General features: G+C 43.4%; 1 protein-coding gene and 1 long non-coding RNA gene across 2 annotated transcripts in view; one reads left to right on the forward strand and one right to left on the reverse strand.

Moving 5' to 3' along the window:
• The window catches only part of PPIL2 (peptidylprolyl isomerase like 2), a 76,248-nt gene that overhangs the window by 50,179 nt on the left and 6,866 nt on the right, over nt 1-19,203 (reverse strand). The window lies entirely within an intron of this gene.
• Nucleotides 213-17,767, forward strand: LOC308465455. Its single transcript, XR_013980456.1, has 3 exons — nt 213-350; nt 8,204-13,040; nt 17,233-17,767. It is a non-coding gene; the product is annotated as an uncharacterized lncRNA (long non-coding RNA).

Below are 19,203 nucleotides of genomic sequence, written 5' to 3' on the forward strand. Positions count from 1 at the left end.
AAACACGCCAGGTACATTTTGCTACTGGCGTTGGGTCCAACTGCAACCACGTGGAGATTTCTGGGCACCAGGTTGGTAGCCACAGTTTAAAAACCTCTGCTTTAGTCCATAGTTAATATCATTTCCATTTCTACTGTGTTTCTCTTTCTTGCATACCGAGACGAGTGAACTGTTGTAAGAGTAAAGTACAATCAAGCGATGGGAGTTGAGATCATAGAATCGTAGAATTGGAAAGGACCCTGAGGATCACCCTGGCGAACAGACATTGCGCTGCAGCAACCACAGCCTAGAATTAAGATGCCATTTGACACCCAGTTTATATATCTGAGTTTCTAACACTGAATTGGGGGGTAGGGTGGGGCGCAAAACTGCACTGAGACCTCAGAGAGGCAAATCACACCAGAAAACCAATGAAAATGAGGTCCTCAACACCTGTTAGGTTAACATTACGGGAGATATTTGCTTTATGAACAAAACCCAATTGTCCCCCTCTTAAAAGAGCAAACCCAAACAAAGTCATGTTGGGTGTGTGTTACTGTTATTGTTTTTTATTTTGATATGTATTTTTGAGTTTTTATGTTGCAAACCGCCATGAGGTCCTCAGACAGAGGATTAGTATAGAAATTTAATAAAGAATAAGAAGAATAAAAGGGACTGCACTTTCTTCAAAGAAAAAGCTTTTTAAAAGAAAAAATCTTGCATGGTCATGGTGAGGAATGTGTGCTGGTCTTGGGTTAGGGTACGTTTAGGGAAGGTTGATGCAAGGGGGACTGTTGCTGTTACCAATAATTGTTTGTATCCTTGTTTTTAAATCTTGCTATGATTTATGTGGAAATTGTTTGATTTGGTTGTGTACTTTTTGTGTGTTTTATTTATTGTTTTTGACTATTACAGTTATATTTGTTAACTATGTAATTTGTTTCCTGCTGTAAGCCACCTTGAGCATGGTTTTAGCTATGGAAAGGTGGCATAAATAAATATAAATAAATATTTTTTTATTTATACTCCGCCCTTCCCGGTTCAGAAAACCAGGCTCAGGACAGCTAGCAACTAATTTAAAACACTTAATTGTAATACAACATAGAAGCGGCATAAAATACAGTATAAAAGCATGAATAACAATAAAATTCAAAGTTCAAAAATCAATTTGGGGGAAATCCATCCAATAAGCATTAGATAGTCACCAGGGCTAGCTGGCTGAATTAGTCCTACTTGGGCCAGCGAGGAGGCCAGGGGAGAATTAGCTGTCGGGTCTCAGAGCGGGTAATCTTCCTAAAAGGGGAGGGGGAGGGAAAGAAAATGATGTATGTATGTATGTACCGTATTTTTCGCTCTATAGGACGCACTTTTTCCCCTCCAAAAATTAAGGGGAAATGTGTGTGCGTTCTATGGAGCGAATGCAGGCTCCTTGGCTTCAGCGATAGCAACGCGAAGCCTCCGAAGCGCAGAGGGAGCGCTCCTGCTGCGCTCCGGAGGCTTCGGGTTCCTTTTGCTGAAGCTAGGAGAGCAAGACTCTCCTGAGTTCAGCAGAGAGGGAGAGCTGCGCAGCGCCCCTTCAGCGAAGCAGGAGGAGAAATGGAAGGGGCTCCGTTTCTCCTGCCGCTTCACTAAAGGGGAGCTGGGCAGAGAGGGGGAGAATTCCCCTCCCCCTTGTTCTCCCCCTTTAAAACAAGGTGCGTCCTATGGTCGGGTGCATCCTATAGAGCAAAAAATACGGTATGTATTATTACTTTAAAAATGCATGCTGTTGGTCAGTGGCATGGCATTTGCTTTGCACGCAGAAGGTCTCAGGTTCTTTTTTTTTTTTTTTTTTTTTTTTTAATAAATTTTTATTAATTTTCCAAACACAAAATAAAAAAACAAACAATACACAATACACCAACATACAAACATATAAACATGTATAATTTCATAACCATTTTTTCATAAACCTTACTTTCCGGACTTCCCCATACCTCCCCTTTTCTGCATCCTTGTTTTATATTTCTTCAGCAACTCCTCACAACTAAATATCCAATTCAATTTCTTTTAAGTTCTTCTAATATTGTTAATTACAGCTGCAATTCTCTGTTTCCCAACCCCTTGACATTTTAACATTCCTGAATTTTACAACAAGTTCTAAGATAAACTTTGAATTTCTTCCAATCTTCTTCCACTGTCTCTTTCCCCTGGTCACGGATTCTGCCAGTCAACTCCGCCAGTCCCATGTAGTCGATCACCTTCGTCTGCCATTCTTCCAGTGTGGGTAGTTGTTGTGTCTTCCAATACTTTGCTAGAAGAATCCTTGCTGCTGTGGTCGCATACATAAAAAACGTCCTGTCCTTCCTTCTCACCAATTGGCCGACGATGCCCAGGAGAAAAGCCTCAGGTTTTTTAGGGAAGGTCCATTTAAGAACCTTCTTAATTTCATTATAGATCATTTCCCAAAAAGCTTTTATCCTCGGGCAGGTCCACCAAAGGTGATAAAAAGTACCTTCAGACTCGTTACATTTCCAACATTTGTTATTGGGCAAATGATAAATTTTTGCAAGCTTGACTGGGGTCATGTACCACCTATACATCATTTTCATAATGTTTTCTCTTAAGGCATTACATGCCGTAAATTTAATACCGGTGGTCCACAACTGTTCCCAGTCAGCAAACATAATGTTATGACCAATATCTTGTGCCCATTTTATCATAGCTGATTTCACCATTTCGTCCTGTGTGTTCCATTTCAACAGCAGATTATACATTCTCGACAGATTCTTAGTATTGGGTTCTAACAGTTCTGTTTCTAATTTTGACCTCTCCATCTGGAAACCTATTTTCCTGTCCTGTTTAAATGTCTCGTTTATCTGAAGATAGTGCAACCAATCTCGCACTTTGGACTTTAATTTCTCATAACTCTGTAATTTAACTTTTTCCCCATCTTGTTCTAAAATTTCACAATATTTTGGCCATTTAGACTCCATATTAAGTTTTTTCACCTCTTTAGCTTCCAATGGTGACAACCACCTGGGAGTTTTACTTTCCAATAAATCTTTATACCGCATCCAAACATTATATAATGCTTTCCTAACAATATGGTTTTTGAAACCTTTATGCAGTTTTACCTTATCATACCATATGTATGCATGCCAACCAAATCTATTGTCAAACCCTTCTAGATCCAAAATGTCTGTATTCTCAAGAAGTAGCCAATGTTTCAACCAGCAGAAAGCCGCCGATTCATAGTAGAGTCTTAAGTCCGGCAGGGCAAACCCCCCTCTATCTTTTGCATCAGTTAGAATCTTAAATTTTATTCTGGGCTTTTTGCCCTGCCAGACAAATTTAGATATATCTTTCTGCCACTTCTTGAAACAGTCCATCTTGTCCAAAATCTGCAATGTCTGAAATAAAAACAACATTCTAGGCAATACATTCATCTTGATAACAGCAATTCGACCTAACAAAGAGAGTTTCAATCTTGACCATATTTCTAGATCTTTCTTTACCTCTGTCCAACATTTGTCATAATTGTCCTTAAATAAATTCACATTCTTAGATGTTAAGTTTACCCCCAGGTACTTTACTTTTTTCGTTATCACTAAACCTGTTTCATTCTGAAACTTCTCTTTTTCAGCCAATGTTAAATTTTTGTCCAACACTTTCGTTTTCTGTTTGTTCAGTTTAAATCCTGCTACTTGACCAAATATCTCAATTAGTTCTAATACTCTTTTAATACTAGTATCTGGCTGTTGCAAAGTCAGTACTAGGTCATCTGCAAATGCCCTTAACTTGTAATGTCTAGCTCCGACTTGTACTCCTTTAACCAACTGGTCTCCTCTAATCATGTTTAACAAAACCTCCAGGACTAATATAAAGAGTAAAGGGGATATTGGGCACCCTTGTCGTGTACCTTTTTCTATAGATATTTCTTCCGTAACCACATTGTTTACAATTAACTTCGCTTTTTGTTTAGAATATATTGCACCTATACCGTTTTCAAACCCTTGACCTACCCCCATCCCTTGGAGATTCTTCTTCATAAAGCTCCAACCAATATTATCAAAGGCTTTCTCCGCGTCCACAAAAATTAAAACAGCCTTCCTATTGATGTCCACCTCTAACAGTTCCAAAATGTCTATAATGTTCCTCACATTGTCCGACATATGTCTCCCTGGAAGAAAGCCAGTTTGGTCCTTATGAATCTCCCCTACCAACACTCTCTTCAGTCTTTTTGCCATAATGTCTGCAAAAATTTTGTAATCCACATTGAGTAATGATATAGGGCGGTAGTTTTTAACCTGGTTCTTTTCAGTCTCAGTCTTCGGTATAAGTGAAATAAAGGCTTCTTTCCACGACTCCGGTGCCTTTTTCCCCTCCAAAATTTCATTACATACTTCCTTCAGTGGTTGTACTAACCATTCCTTCAACGCTTTATAGTATCTGGCAGTCAGACCATCTGGTCCTGGAGATTTTCCCAATTGCATCTTCTGAATGGCACCCTCTATTTCTTGTCCTGTTATTTTCTCATTCAAAATCCTTCTGCTTTGCTCTGAAATTTTTGGTAATCCATGTTTCTTAACAAATTCTTCTATTTCCTGTTCGTTAACTGGCCCTTGTGCATATAATTTCCTGAAGTAACTTTGAAAACAATTACTTATCTCGTTTGGTTTGTGGATAATCTTTCCGTCCACTTCTAAACTTGTCACAGTGTTCAGTTTTTGCCTCTTTTTCAATTGCCATGACAGAAGTTTCCCACATTTATCTGCTGATTCAAATGTCTTTTGTCTCATTTGCTTTATTCTCCATTCTATCTCTTGATTCATCAATTCCATATATTGCACCTGATAGTGTTTTATTTCTCTCAAAATCTCATGGGACTTTGGTTTAGACCTCAATTTCTTTTCCCCTTCTTTTATTTTTTCCAGAATTTTTTCTTTCCTTTCATTTTGCTTTTTCCTCTTTATGGAGTTCTGTTGTATTAGGAAACCTCGCATCACGGCCTTGCTTGCGTCCCAGATTATTCTTTTTTCCACTTCTGTTCTCAAATTTATCTCAAAGTAATCTTTCAGTGTTTTTTGGGCCTTCTTATAAATCTCTTCATCTCTAAATAGGGTGTCATTCATTCTCCATCTAAAGGATCCAGTTGATGTTAGTTTCATCTCCATCTTTACAGCATTATGATCGGAGCAAGTCTTTGAGCAGATTTCTACCTTTTTAATCCTTGGCGCCATACTGCTAGTTACCCAAATTTGGTCAATTCTTGTCCATGTCATTTTTGCTTCAGAGAAAAAAGTTCCCTCTCTCTCAAGAGGGTTCCTTGTTCTCCAAATGTCAATCAAGTCCATAGTTTCAGTCATTTCAAAAAAAGTCTTTGGTAGTCTCCCTTCCTTGGAAATTACTTGTCTCTGTGCTTTGTCCATATTTGTGGAAACTACACCATTCATGTCTCCCATCATTACTACTCTATAGTCCAGATAGTCCATTAAAGTCTCATGCAACTTCTTGAAGAATTCCGCCTTCCCGTCATTTGGTGCATAAATTCCGACTATCAAGATTTTTTCTCCTTGAACTTGTATTTCAATTGCCAGGTATCTTCCTTGTTCGTCTTTAAATATCATCTTTGGAGCCAATTTTTCTTTTGCATAAATCACCACGCCTCTTTTCTTAACTTTGTCTGATGAAATAAATTCTTGTCCAAGTCTCTTGTTTACCAATAATTTCCTATGTGTCCTGGTCACATGGGTCTCTTGTAGACATATTAGGTCTAATTGTTCTCTTTTCAAAATATGAAAAACTTGGCGTCTTCTTCGGGGAAGGTTCAAACCATTACAATTCCAGCTGAGAAGTTGCAGAGACATTTTGTTATTAAGTGCCTGTTCCTCCGACTGCTCCTAACTTTTGTTCGTCTTCAGATGGTGGTATGAGTCCAAATGACAAGTTTGCAATGTCTGTCACTCCTTTTTCTTGTATTGTTGTTTCTACTGTTCCTTTCTGCAAGTCCTCCTGATATCTCTCCAAAAACTGTTCTTTATCTTGAACTGTTCTTATTTTGACCTTCCTTCCTTTGAAGTTAAAAGACAATCCTTGTGGAAACTCCCACCTGAAGGGTATGATGTTTTTCTTCAGCAGGTAGACCAAATCTTTATAGAAGGATCTCACCTCCAAGATGTATTTAGGGATATCTTTAAAAATTTGTACTTGACTATTTTCAATCTCCAATGCCTTTTGGTAATGCAAGTTCAATATTTTATCTCTTTCTCCTTTGGATCTCAATGTGATCAAACAATCCCTTGGCTTCTTACCTTGCCTCCTGCCCAGCCGAAAAGCTGTTGTTATTTCAAGTTCTTCTTCCTGCAGCTCCTCTTGCCAAAATTCCGTAAAGTTCTGTGTGAGGAAGTCCACAAGGCTGTCTCCCTCACTCTCGGGAACCAGTCTCAATTTCAAATTTCTCTCTTTTCTCTGTAATTCCAGCAAAGATAGGGCTGCATCATGTTCATTCACTTTTTTTGAAATCGGCACAAGCTCCTCCCTTGTCTCCTCTGCAGTATTTTTTGCACTTTCAGCAATCTTTCGTGTTTCAGAGCTTTCTTGAATTAATTTATTAATAGATTCTGTATTAGATGTTACACTTGCAGTATTCAAGTCCAATCTTGCTGTCAGTTCTGTCAATTTTTTTGAATTTTCCGTAGATAGCTTTGTCAGTGCTTCTAAAGATTGGTTTATTTTGAGCAGTGCCTGTGTCATTGAATCCATAGATGCTGTTGCCACTTTTTCCTGTGCAGCTGGTGGTATGCCAGGTATTGAGCCCCTTTTCTTTTGTGTCTGTTTTGCTTTGGATCTAGTTGTTATCTCTTCTGCTGGACCACTCATATCCTCAAGGTCGTTCTCACAGGAAAGACTTGCAAGTGGAAAATCCCACTGTTTCTTTTTCACTGTAACAGTTTCTCTTTATACCCTCTAGAGGGAGCATTTAATTGTATCCAAGTGAAAAGAGAGAGAACAAGGAAACATAGAGCAATCAACAAAAAATCCAAAAGTCCACAGTAAAAGTTTCTGTCGCACTTTTTCAGTATAGTCACAAGTTCAACAAAGTAATTCCATTAAAGTCCCGTAACTTGTCTCAGACAAATCCCCAACTTTGTATCCAGTCTAAACTGACAGTTCACTTTCCCGGTGCCTTACTCAGGCAGTCCGTCCTGGGGATTTGGCAGTGGAAGATGTTTTTTTCCTCAGTTAATTTCAGGCAGATTAACAGTGTCCAGTTTTCTTCCCCCCTTCTCCTGCTTACTGGGGGGAAGTTTAAGTCAAATGTCAGGTTTGACAGCTCAAAGATAATTTTCTTTCAAATGCAGCTTTACTCTTTCGTTGCTTTAATTGCCATGCAGATCGGGGAGGCAGACTTCCTTAATTTATGCCTTTCCCGTTTTCAGCCAAATTTCAGGATTTAAATTTAAATGTCCCGTTCAGTCCCTCCGTCTTACTCACGGGGTTTACAGTCGAATTTCTGGTTCAGGAAGGAATCGGCGCTCTCCGTTCATGGCGACGCGGCTTCACTCCACGGGCTGGGTTGCGACTCTCAGCACCGCGCTCACCCCCGATGCCGCTCCGTAGCCTTTAAAAAGGCTCTTTCACAGTACCGGGGGGCGCAAAAGGTGCCCACCGAGTCTCCTTGTTCACAGGCTTCAGCACCTGTGATTTTAGGGGTCCCCCGCTCGCCGTAGCGGGTCAGACCCAAACTCGCGGAGCAGTCCTCCTCCGGAGCTCGAAGCGAGGACCGCCATTAAACGCTGGCGCCGACCGGAAGTCCTCAGGTTCAATCCCTAGCTACCTCCAGAGAGCTGAGAAAGTTCTCTAAAACCCGGGAGATTCATTGCCAGTCAGTGGAGATAGTGCTGAGCTAGATGAACCAACAGGCTGACTCAGTAAAAAGCAGTGTTAGAAACTGGGATAGGAATACTAAGAGCCATGTGGTTCCTGGGACATAGGTTGTGGGTGCCAAAACAAAATGTCTAGGCACCTTCTTCTTTTTGCTGCCCCACTACCAGACCAGGCAGCCCAGCAGCAAAAAATTTTTTTAATGCTGCTGGGAGAATCAGGGTGTCTGCAGGGTAGTGCGGCAGCGAAAGATGTGTCTTTTGCTACTGCTCTACCCCGCCAAACACCTGATTCACCCAGCAGCGCGGCAGTAAAAAAAAACAACGGGTGCATCTTTTGCTGCCACTGTGCCTGGCAGACCAGCTGACTGCAGCCAGGCAGGTGGAGATGCCAGGCGCCAAGTGTGGCTCCATCCATTCACAAAAGGCTGGCTGCCAGTTGCAAAATGTGCTCGGCACCCAGCTAATTTTGAATGCTGGTAAAAAGCAGCGCTCCTGTGTTTGGGAAGGGTCATGGCTCAGTGGAAGAAGAGCTGCTTGGTCAGCAGAAGGTTCCAGGTTCAACCACTGACATTTCCAGATAGGGATGGGAAAGACTCCCTGCCTGAAACCTTGGAGACCTGGTCTCAGGCAATGTGGGCAACAGTTGTTGGACCAATAGCCTGACTTGGTAGAAGACAGTTCCATATGTTCCTATGCTAAATGGAATGTAGGACATTCACATCTAGCTTGGTCCTATATCAACTCTGTTATTAAGTGCAATACTAGAGGACCCTTCTAGGTACTTCCCAATTTCTGAAGGACAGGTATAGGGCTACTACAAAGAGCCTTTTCAGTGGTGGCACCTCTGCTACGGAACCTCCTTCCTTTAATAGTTCATTTGGCATCAAATCAGATGTCCTTTAGGTGCCCAGTTGAAATGATCTTGATTTCATGGTCTTTTATTTTTAGACTGCACAACTTCTTCAATGGATATAAAAACACCAGACCAAGACAAAAGCACCAAACCATTAGGAAGCATGCATCTCCAACCTTCCCCTTTGCACTCTAAATAATTAAGGCTAGCATATCAGTAAAAACTGAATGTAAGCAATCCATACAAGATGGAACACACCCAGTTCCAATATCAGACAGTACAAGAACAAGATTTTAACCTTCTTTCTCTTTTAATTCCATTAACATCTTATGTAACGGATGGGGAATGCGTTTTGGCCAGAGCGCCACATTCTCTCGCTTGAGGGATCATCTGGGGGCTGCATTCCATGGATGGGTGAGGCCAGAGGCAAAAGAAGTGACTCTCACCTTTGCACGGTAGGCTGCGTTCCAAAATTCATTCATCCAGAGGATGCTACACACACTTTTCCATCCAGGCAAGCAAGAAGCATTATCTTAGGTCAAGGACACATTCCAAGACAGGCAAAAGTACTCAAGGAGGACATGCAGAAAGGCTGGTGAGGGGTGCAGCTTGTGAGAGTCCCAAGGGCCAGGAAAAGTCCTGGAGGGCCACATTTGGTTGCCCATCACTACTTCACACAACAATCTTAGAAAATAGTTTTTTATTTTACTTCTTCATTTCTTTCAGGGGAGATTATCATAACTCCTCCAGCATCACTCCACTTTTCCTTCCTTTTTTGTTTCTTTTTTGGGGGTTTCAGATTGCCAATAAAACCAAAGCAGAGTCTTAATCGCTAGCCGAAGATAAATGAAAGAACCCCCAGAGTGAAACTTGCATTTCCAGCTTGCTGCGGCCCAAATTAAAAGGACTTTGCACGAAAAGCAGAGCAGGGCAACCCTCGCAGCAAAGGCATTCGTATGAGAGCCAGCCAAGCTGATTCAAAGTGACAACTCCAAAAAGGATTTCCGCTGGAAGGTTATAGAGTGCGCTAGTTATTACTGCAATTAGTCCTATTAATTTGACCACTAAAATAACCACCGATATAATTTTGGGGGGCTTAGAAAAACATAAGTGCTGGATCCAATGCCTATCTTACTCCATGGAAACTAATGGATATAACTAAGTCATCTCTAAGTGTCTACTTTCAATAGAACTAAGTGGGAGAAAACCCACAGACTGTGATTTCTCTCTTGGTTTTGCAAACAAGATTCAGTAACTGATGGATGGGCTCTTCATGTAATCCAGGTCTTGGGAGCCAGTCTTCCTCCAGATGTTGCTGGACCACAGCTCCCATCAATCTTGACTACTGGCCATGCTGGCTTGATAGCTCATAGCAGCTGGAGACCAACAACTGAAGGGCCATATGTTTCTCATCCCTGACATAAATAGTAAGCTAGATGAACCAATGGTCTAATTCTGTGCAAGGCAGCTTCCCAGGTATGGGTTGAAAACAGGGTGCTGCAAGGACACCCGCTTTACTTGGATGAAACACAGACAGGCATGCTGGACATCTTTGCTAGAACACTGCAAAACATGTGTCAAAGGCTCGGAATCAAAAAATCTCCCTACCTAAAGGAGTGGCAAAGGCTTTCCATTGACCTACAGGCTTTCCCCAAAAACAATCCTAAGACCTGCAGTTTGTTAAGGGTGCTGAGAGCTGTTAGAAGACCCCCTCACAGATTGATCATTCCCATCACCCATAATAAACTACAGATCCCAGTATTCTTTGGGGTGAAACCTTGACAGTTAAAAGTTGTATAAAAGTGCTTTAAATGTGATCTACCACTCCAAAGCACAAAGTCCCACAGATATTGAGGGCCAGCTCCAAGGGTCTTCTGGTGGTTCCCTCACTGCGAGAAGTGAAGCTAAGGGAACCAGGCAAAGGGCCTTCTCAGAACTGGCACCCTCCCTGTGGAACGCCCTCCCATCAGATGTCAAGGAGATAAATAGCTATGCAAGTTTTAGGAGACACCTGAAGGCAACCCTGTATAGGGAACTTTCTAATGTTTAATGTTTTATTATTTCTTTATATGTGTTGGAAGCCGCCCAGAGTGGCTGGGGCAACCCAGCCAGATGTAAATAATATTTTTATTTATTTATTATTGGATAATTATTTAGGGATGGGTTCTCAGGGTGAAGGTCTACTAGTATCACTCCCTAACAGAGGTAGCAGGTAGCTGGCCAGGGATTTTAAAGGCAGTGCATTATCACAGCTAGGTGATAATTGCATTGAACATAGGAATAGTTCCTTTGAAATGTAGCTATTAGCAGAGCACTCAGATTCAAGCTTTGGCATTTGAAGAGCTGTATTCTATCAGCTGGCGATGAGCTAGCTCATAGAATCCTTCTTTCAGCATGGCCTAGAGAGGTTGTCTCTTGGAGGGATTTCTCTGGGTCCCCCCCCCCCAATACTGTACACTATTGTGTTAGCCAGTAAATTAGGTCCCGTTAATTTGCGATGGTGGCATTCAATGAGAAAGGTCATAGCTCAGTAGGAGAGCATCTGCTTTGCGTGCAGAAGGTCCCAGATTCAATCTCTGGCATCTCCAGGTAGGGCTGGGAGAGAAACCCCGTTTGAAATCCAGGAGGGCTGTTGCCAGCCAGTGTAGACAACAGTAAGGTGGGTGGACCAGTAATCTGAGACTGGTTCCTACGTTCCTAATGTGACAGAGGTCAGAGTCTCACCACTGCAACCTTGGTAGTCTGTGAGGGAGAATAAAATATTGAGACTCTTCCTTGGGTCAAAGGGGCTCTAGGTGAGAGAAGTCAGCTTAGAGAAAAGTGAAGAGGATTCATGGTGATCTCTGGCATTAACACGAGTGAACTCTAGGATCAAAAGTTGTCCTGAAGGTGAAGGACTCCCTAGGCTTTGCCATAAGGAATAAGGGTTGCTGGGAAGGTGTTTGTTTGTTTGTTATTGGAATTTTTTGATCAAAAGGCATGGAATACTGTAAAGTACAAATGATATTCAAACCAGAATGAAGTCCTGCCTGGAGATCTTGAGGAAATTAACTTGAATATAGTCAGAGTGGAGGATGAAGGAGGAGGAGCTTGCTCAGTGTTCCTGCTTTCCGTCTCCAACAGGCGAAAAGGAACAGAAAGCGACTAGGTCATGTTGAACCCAAACGATTCTAAAGCTCTGGGAGCCAGGATATAATCAACAGATTGTTCCAAGCTCATAAAAGTAATGAAAAGATTGCAAAGAGGTTCTTGCAGTAAACAGCGATGATTCAGACAAGAACTTCCTTGCAACAGCGCGGTCCATATGGACTCATGCTACTCCCACACGATCCTGTGACTCGGAGCCATCTGTAAAAAAAAAAAATGCAGCGTAATTTGTTGTTAGCAGCATGGATAATACAGCTGCCGGTAAAACTACAGGGGCATTGCGGCCCGTGGAAGCCAGCCAAATAAATGCAAAGGTTTACAAAGCCTGACGGTCCAGGAAGTGCGTAAGAATATTAGTGAAACAATGCTGTCCAGTGATCATTTCTGTCTTTTTCCAGGAAATGGAAGGCAAGCCAATCATGCATGAAGCTGGCAGCACTGCTTCATATTGCAGAATCCGGGTTATCATGACGCAGAATTTAAATTAATGTGCACAGACCCAGTTTGACATGCATTTTTTCTTTTTAAAAATTAATTCTGGATGGGTTTACCACACCATTTATTTAGATAAAATGGAAATCAAAATCACGGCATGTCATGCGGCTGATGCTTGGGGTACGGGTGCTGCCTTTTATCCCCCCCCCAAAAAAAAAACCACACCAGCCAAGAGACCTTTGGCAAGGCAGCCTCCTTTCTGGCAATTAGGAGCAAGCCTAGACACTGAGCTCTCTCTCTTCCCGTCTGCCAGCTGACACGGCTCACCCCTCCCAGGACTGAGGAGGGCAGCCTCTCCCGCCCCTCCTGGCTGCCGCCATCACACAAAAGCAGGAGCTCTTTGACTGTGTAGGTTAGTGGGGCACCAGGGCAGACCGAAGATGAAACAAGCCGAACGGCTGAAATTGATTACCCTTCTGCCACGGACAAGCGTGTGATGGATGAGCCAGCCGACAAATTCTCACACGGCCATTTGTCACGCACGTAGGGTGCCATGCTGCATTAAAAGGATTTGTAGCCAACGACATCAAAAGGCTGCGCCAGGCACTGAGAGAAAAGGAGGTCTCTTCCTTCCACCGGGCACCCCACACAGATAAGGGGGCAGCCCATGCATAACCGCTAAAGGAGGGTGGGGGGTACCTCTTGAAGGCAGCTTGGAAGCTGCAGCCACCACAGAAGTCTCATCTCCTGCCTTTCAGGTAAAAGGTAAAGGGACCCCTGACCATTAGGTCCAGTCGTGACCGACTCTGGGGTTGCGGCGCTCATCTCGCCTTATTGGCCGAGGGAGCCGGCGTATAGCTTCCGGGTCATGTGGCCAGCATGACTAAGCCGCTTCTGGCAAACCAGAGCAGCGCACAGAAACGCCGTTTACCTTCCCGCCGGAGCGGTACCTATTTATCTACTTGCACTTTGATGTGCTTTCAAACTGCTAGGTTGGCAGGAGCAGGGACCGAGCAGCGGGAGCTCACCCCGTCGCGGGGATTCGAACTGCCAACCTTCTGATCGGCAAGTCCTAGGCTCTGTGGTTTAACCCACAGAACTGCGTAACAACAAACCAACATAGGAAGTTGCCTGATATTAAGTCAGAATACTGAGCCACCTAGCTCAATATTGTCTACACTGGCTGGCAGCAGCTCCTAGGATTTCAGCTGGCAGTTCTTACCCTGGAAATGCCACTGCCATGCATTGAATCTGGGACCTTCTGTGTGCAAAGCAGATGCTCTACCACTGAGCTGCAGCCCTTCCCTCAAGGCACAGAAACGTGGGAAGTTAGAGTAATAGAATTGTAGAGTTGGAAGGGACCCCGAGGATCATCTAGTCCAACCCTCTGCAATGAAGGAATATGCAGCTGTCCCAAACAGGGATCGAACCTGCAACCTTGGCATTATCAGCACCATTCTCTTATCAACTGAGCCTTATACAGAGGCATACTTAAGCATTGTCTACACTGACTGGCAGCAGCTCTCCAGGGATTGAGGCAAGGGGTCTCTCTCCCTGCCCTGCCTGGACATGCCAGGGATGGAACCTGGGACCTTCGGCATGCAGATTCTCTTACTACTGAACTATAGCCATTCCCCAAGCAACGTATCACCCACCTATTCTCATGTTTAAGCCAGTGCACCATTGTGGTTGGAGTAGCAGACTAGATTCAGGGAGACCCAAGTTCAAATCCCCAATCGGCCATGATGTTCTTGGGCCGATGTCTACTTTACAGCCAAAACTACATTACACAGTTGTCTGTTGTGAGGATAAAAAGGGGAAGAGAAAGGACCAAGTGTTCCGGCCTATGCTGCTTGGAAGAGAAGCAGGATAAAATAAAGTATACATCACCAAAAATATGCACCTGTCCGTATTCATCAGCACTAGATGCCAATACAATGGTACCTCGGGTTACATACGCTTCAGGTTACAAACTCTGCTAACCCAGAAATATTACCTCGGGTTAAGAACTTTGCTTCAGGATGAGAACAGAAATCATGCTCTGGTGGCGCGGCAGCAGCAGGAGGCCCCATTAGCTAAAGTGGTGCTTCAGGTTAAGAACAGTTTCAGGTTAAGAACGGACCTCCAGAACAAATTAAATACTTAACCCGAGATACCACTATATAGCTCAAGGTGCAAGTTCTAAATGTCTATCAGCTACCAAGCCAAGTTCAATGGGTTGGTACCAAAATACAAAGCCCTATAGAGCTCAGGACCAGGTTACTTGAGAGATGGCCTTATCCCTTAATAGAGCCTTATGATCTGCTGGAAATTTCTAAATCTCAGAAGCCCGCTCTGCAGCAACTTAGTGCAGGGGTTTTAGTGTGGCTGCCCCTGTTCTGTGGAATAGCATTCTCCTCAAGATACAACACGTCACAACAGCAGTTCTCTGGGTGGCGTGGAAAACAAAACAGATTTTTAAAAGATCGCCATTCCCCAATAACGAGAATAACGAGAACAAAGAGTTAATAGACCAGCAATCCTTCACTGACTTCCGAGAGAAGAAAAGACTAAGGAGCAAACCTTTACACTAATCTGGAGTGGAGTCCCTAAGACGGTTGGGTGGTGTCTCGTGCGCCTCCTTCTGTCAACTCCTGTAGCCAATCTGGTGCCAAATGTATTGCTCTGCTTTTCTTTGGTCCACATCAGCGAGACCAAGAGGGGAGCATTGTTGTCTGGGCAGCCCAGGACCTCCAGACACACTGCCCAGCCTTGCACTCCAAAGAGGTCGCTGCTAACACAGTGGTTTGACTTCACCCCTGGAGGCGCACTTCTTTGTCTCTCGGGACAGATGGATGTGGCCACCAACAACAACAAATTAAAGCCATACGAGGAAACACCCATTCCAAATCCAGTTGGAGTGGAGTTGGCTCACAGCAGTGTGCAAATTGTAGGAGAAGCAGAAGATTTACAGGGCCCCTAAAGGCAAGCTCTGCTGTATCACAACTCCCATCAGTCCCATTAGAGCAGGTATAGGCAAACTCAGCCCTCCAGATGTTTTGGGATTATAATTCCCTGACCACTAGGGATGATGGGAGTTGTAGTCCCAAAACATCTAGAGGGCCGAGTTTGCATATGCCTGCATTAGAGCGTCCAGTGGTCAGGGATGATGGGAGTTGGAGTCCAACAACATCCACAGGACACTGCTTTAATGAAATCCACAGATCTATTCCCAACTGCCACTTAAGCCAAAGCATGCTCACCTGCAAGCTATCTAAAAACAGTAGCTAAAGGGGCCAAGCCAAAAGTCCAAGTCAGCCAGATCTACTGAGCTGTGCATGTTCTGCAGCTGGGCAAGAAAAATAGAGAAATCACAAGACACACCACAGTGTTAATTTCTCTTGAACTGTAACCATAGTGCCGGTATCAAAGCCCAACAATCCAGGTAAGGGATATGACATTATCCCTTGGAACAACTCTGTGGAAGCCGGGGAGGATGTTGCAAAGGTCAATTAATAATGTTTCTCCCCTAAATGGACAGCGGCAGCACTGCACACTCCCATCTGCAGGAGATGACAATGGGAAAAGCATAACAGAAAAACAAGTATGGGAGTGAGTGGGAAGGAAGGCATGAAAATAACTCTCTAATGCACTTGGGGAAGGTTTAGTCATCCCCAGGCTACATTTCAGGAAGAGTTATCAGCATATTATTATTATTAACACTGCATTTGCCAACCTGGCCCCCTCCAGATGTTTCAGAGTACAACTTCAGCTTGCTGGGGCTGATGGGAGTTGTAGTCCAAAAGGGCGCCAGGTTGGCGGATGCTGGATTAACACATCATAGAAAAGGCGCAGATTTTTTCCCTGCTCCTTCCAGAATGCCCATCAGCTATTAAAACCCCCACAACTTCCATTGGAGGAGAAAAACAAGGCAGACAACAGGCATTCAGAACCTATCACTGGTTTGCATGCAGCTCATGCAAAATTTACTAAGAAGCCCCCTGCTAAAGTAACACTTATCCTGTTTGGATCATGGACAGTGTTGCAGTTCATAATCATGAAACAGTGGTTAATTAGAGGGATTCCTGGATTGTTTGTTAGCGCCACAAAGGGGCTATGTGCTCGGGGAAGAGGGTCATTATTACCTAGACTTATTGAGCTGAGTTGTGACTGTGAGAACACGGCAACTGATTCATCTGCTGTCACAGAGCTAGAAATAATTCTCAATTTAAACTAAACATGGCATATTGTTGCAGCGCCACCTTGCACCCTTCAGCTCAGATTGCACTGAGGTGCTAAACCTTGCACATAGGATGTATCACTTCAGACTGTACTTGGGGGCTCACTCTGACAGAACATTTTCCATACCAAAATAACAAAAGAAACCCGTGCAGACAAAGCTAGCACATCAGGAATAAGGCTCAGCAATTTGAACACTTCTTGTCACCAATGTACTATTTTCTCCATTAGGGGTGGGGGGTGGGGTTTGTATGGAGGAGCATTCAGCCATGGCCAACTTGCACCTCCCAGTACGTTTCCGAGCACAATTCAAAGTGTTGGTGCTGACCTTGAAAGCCCTAAACTGTCTTGGTCCAGTATACCTGAAGGAGCGTCTCCATCCCCATCGTTCTGCCCAGACACTGAGGTCCAGCTCCGAGAGCCTTCTAGCGGTTCCCTCACTGCAAGAAGCCAAGTTACAGAGAAACAGGCAGAGGGCCTTCTCGGTAGTGGCACCCACCCTGTGGAACGCCCTCCCACCAAATGTCAAAAGAAAAACAATTACCAGACTTTTAGAAGACATCTGAAGGCAGCCCTGTTTAGGGAAGCTTTTATTGTTTAATAGACTATTGTATTTTAATATTCTGTTGGAAGCCGCCCAGAGTGGCTGGGGAAACCCAGCCAGATGGGCGGGGTATAAATAATAAATTATTATTATTATTATTATTATTATTATTATTATTATTACTACAGTCTGAAGATACAGGTTTACCACCTCATTGGGAATTACGCCTCACAGAAAACAAAACCAAATACATTAAAAAAACCTTGTTTCTTTATGGGGAAGCTCTGGCCACAGGCCACATTAGGTCCCACAGCTGCAGAAGAACAACAGGCAGCCTTAAAGTCAGCGGTGAGGAACCTTATGCCTGACAAGGAGTCCCCTCCTGTGGTTTCTTGCAACTGGGATTCAGAAGCATTACTGCCCCTGGCAGTGGAGGTAATGCACGGCCATCGTGATTCATAGCAGCTGACAGCCTTTCTCCTCCATGAATCTGTCCGGTCCTCTTTTAAAGCCTTACAAGTCAGTGGCCATCACTGCCTTCTATGGGAGTGAGTGTCACAGTTTAACTCCACATTGTGCAAAGGAGTACTTTCTTTCTTTCGTCTACCCTGAATCCTCTTAAGGTTCAGCTTCATCAGATGCTCACAGGATATAGTGTTATGGGGGGGGGGGGCTTTTCTCTTTTCCACTTTCTCCACCCTGTGCAAAATTTCATACACGTCTATCATGTTGTCGCATTTTTTCTTTCTTTATCTTTTCTATTTTTCTTTCTTTATCTTTTCTATCTTCTTTATTCTGTTATTATTGGAAATTTTAATAAATATGATTAAAAAAAAAAAAAATATCATGTTGTCGCATTGCTACTCCAGAGTAGACCTGCTGAAGTGAACAGGCACGGCTAACTTAGGTTCATTAATTCCAACGGGTCTACTCTTGAGTAGAACTTTGTTGGGTACAACCCAACGATTCTAAGCATGCACAGGATCACGCTCCTGCTCACAGATCGCTTCTCGGCCAGAATAATTCCAAAAGCGCACCTTGGAGGGCGGCTACAAGTTGCAAAGAAGAGCGCCATGTGCACATCTCTACAATAGACAAAAACCCTGGTACAAAAATATTTTTTTGGGCCAAACCTTTCACACTCGTATCACAGCTGCCACCTAGTGTTTAAAAGAAATCTCTGCAGATTCCAGCAAGACAGCCTCATAATAAATGTCACGTATTTCTGGACTGTCCTGAAAACAGGAGCAAAAGGTTGAGCTTGGATTTGACTGTGAAGCACGGAATAATTGCAACCTGCAGCAAATAAAAGTCTGTTCTGTTCAGATGCTATTGGCACTACTAGCCTCAATTTAGGCAAGAGATACAGTGGTACCTCGGGTTACATACGCTTCAGGTTACATACGCTTCAGGTTACATACGCTTCAGGTTACATACGCTTCAGGTTACATACGCTTCAGGTTACAGACTCCGCTAACCCAGAAATAGTACCTCGGGTTAAGAACTTTGCTTCAGGTTAAGAACAGAAATTGTGCTACGGCGGCACGGCAGCAGTAGGAGGCCCCATTAGCTAAAGTGGTGCTTCAGGTTAAGAACAGTTTCAGGTTAAGAACGGACCTCCGGAACAAATTAAGTACTTAACCCGAGGTACCACTGTAACCGCTTTAATCCCAGGAGAGCAAAAAGTTTTCCAGAAGGGTTAATTCAGGCAGCAGCAGAAGGCAGCAAACAAGGGAGAAAAGCAACAATCCACACATAAATATAAATATGTGAAATGAGTTAAATTTAAAACGAGGCTCAAGTTAACAAAGAAATTGAAGGCAAGACGTTTGGGATGGCTTCATCAATAAACAGAAAGGAGGAAAAGGAGCACACAGGCAGGGCCGGATTTAGGTTTGATGAGGCCCTAAGCTACTGAAGGTAATGGGGCCCTTTATATGTCCAGCGGTCCTTTGTCACCAACAAATTGTCGCTGTTTTTTGTGTTGAATATATGCTATATGGTAATTTATGGACCTAATAGGTATCTAAAGCCATTTGCACATAACAAAACATGTATTTTATCAATTTTATTTGTTTTTTTAATCTTGTATTTTGGAAACGTACATCCAGTTGGTTTTTTCCTTTAATTTTTTTTTGGGGGGGGGCCTCCAAGAGAGT

This window comes from Podarcis pityusensis (assembly GCF_964106645.2).
Source record: "Podarcis pityusensis genome assembly, chromosome: 16".
Taxonomy (NCBI): Eukaryota; Metazoa; Chordata; class Lepidosauria; order Squamata; family Lacertidae; genus Podarcis; species Podarcis pityusensis.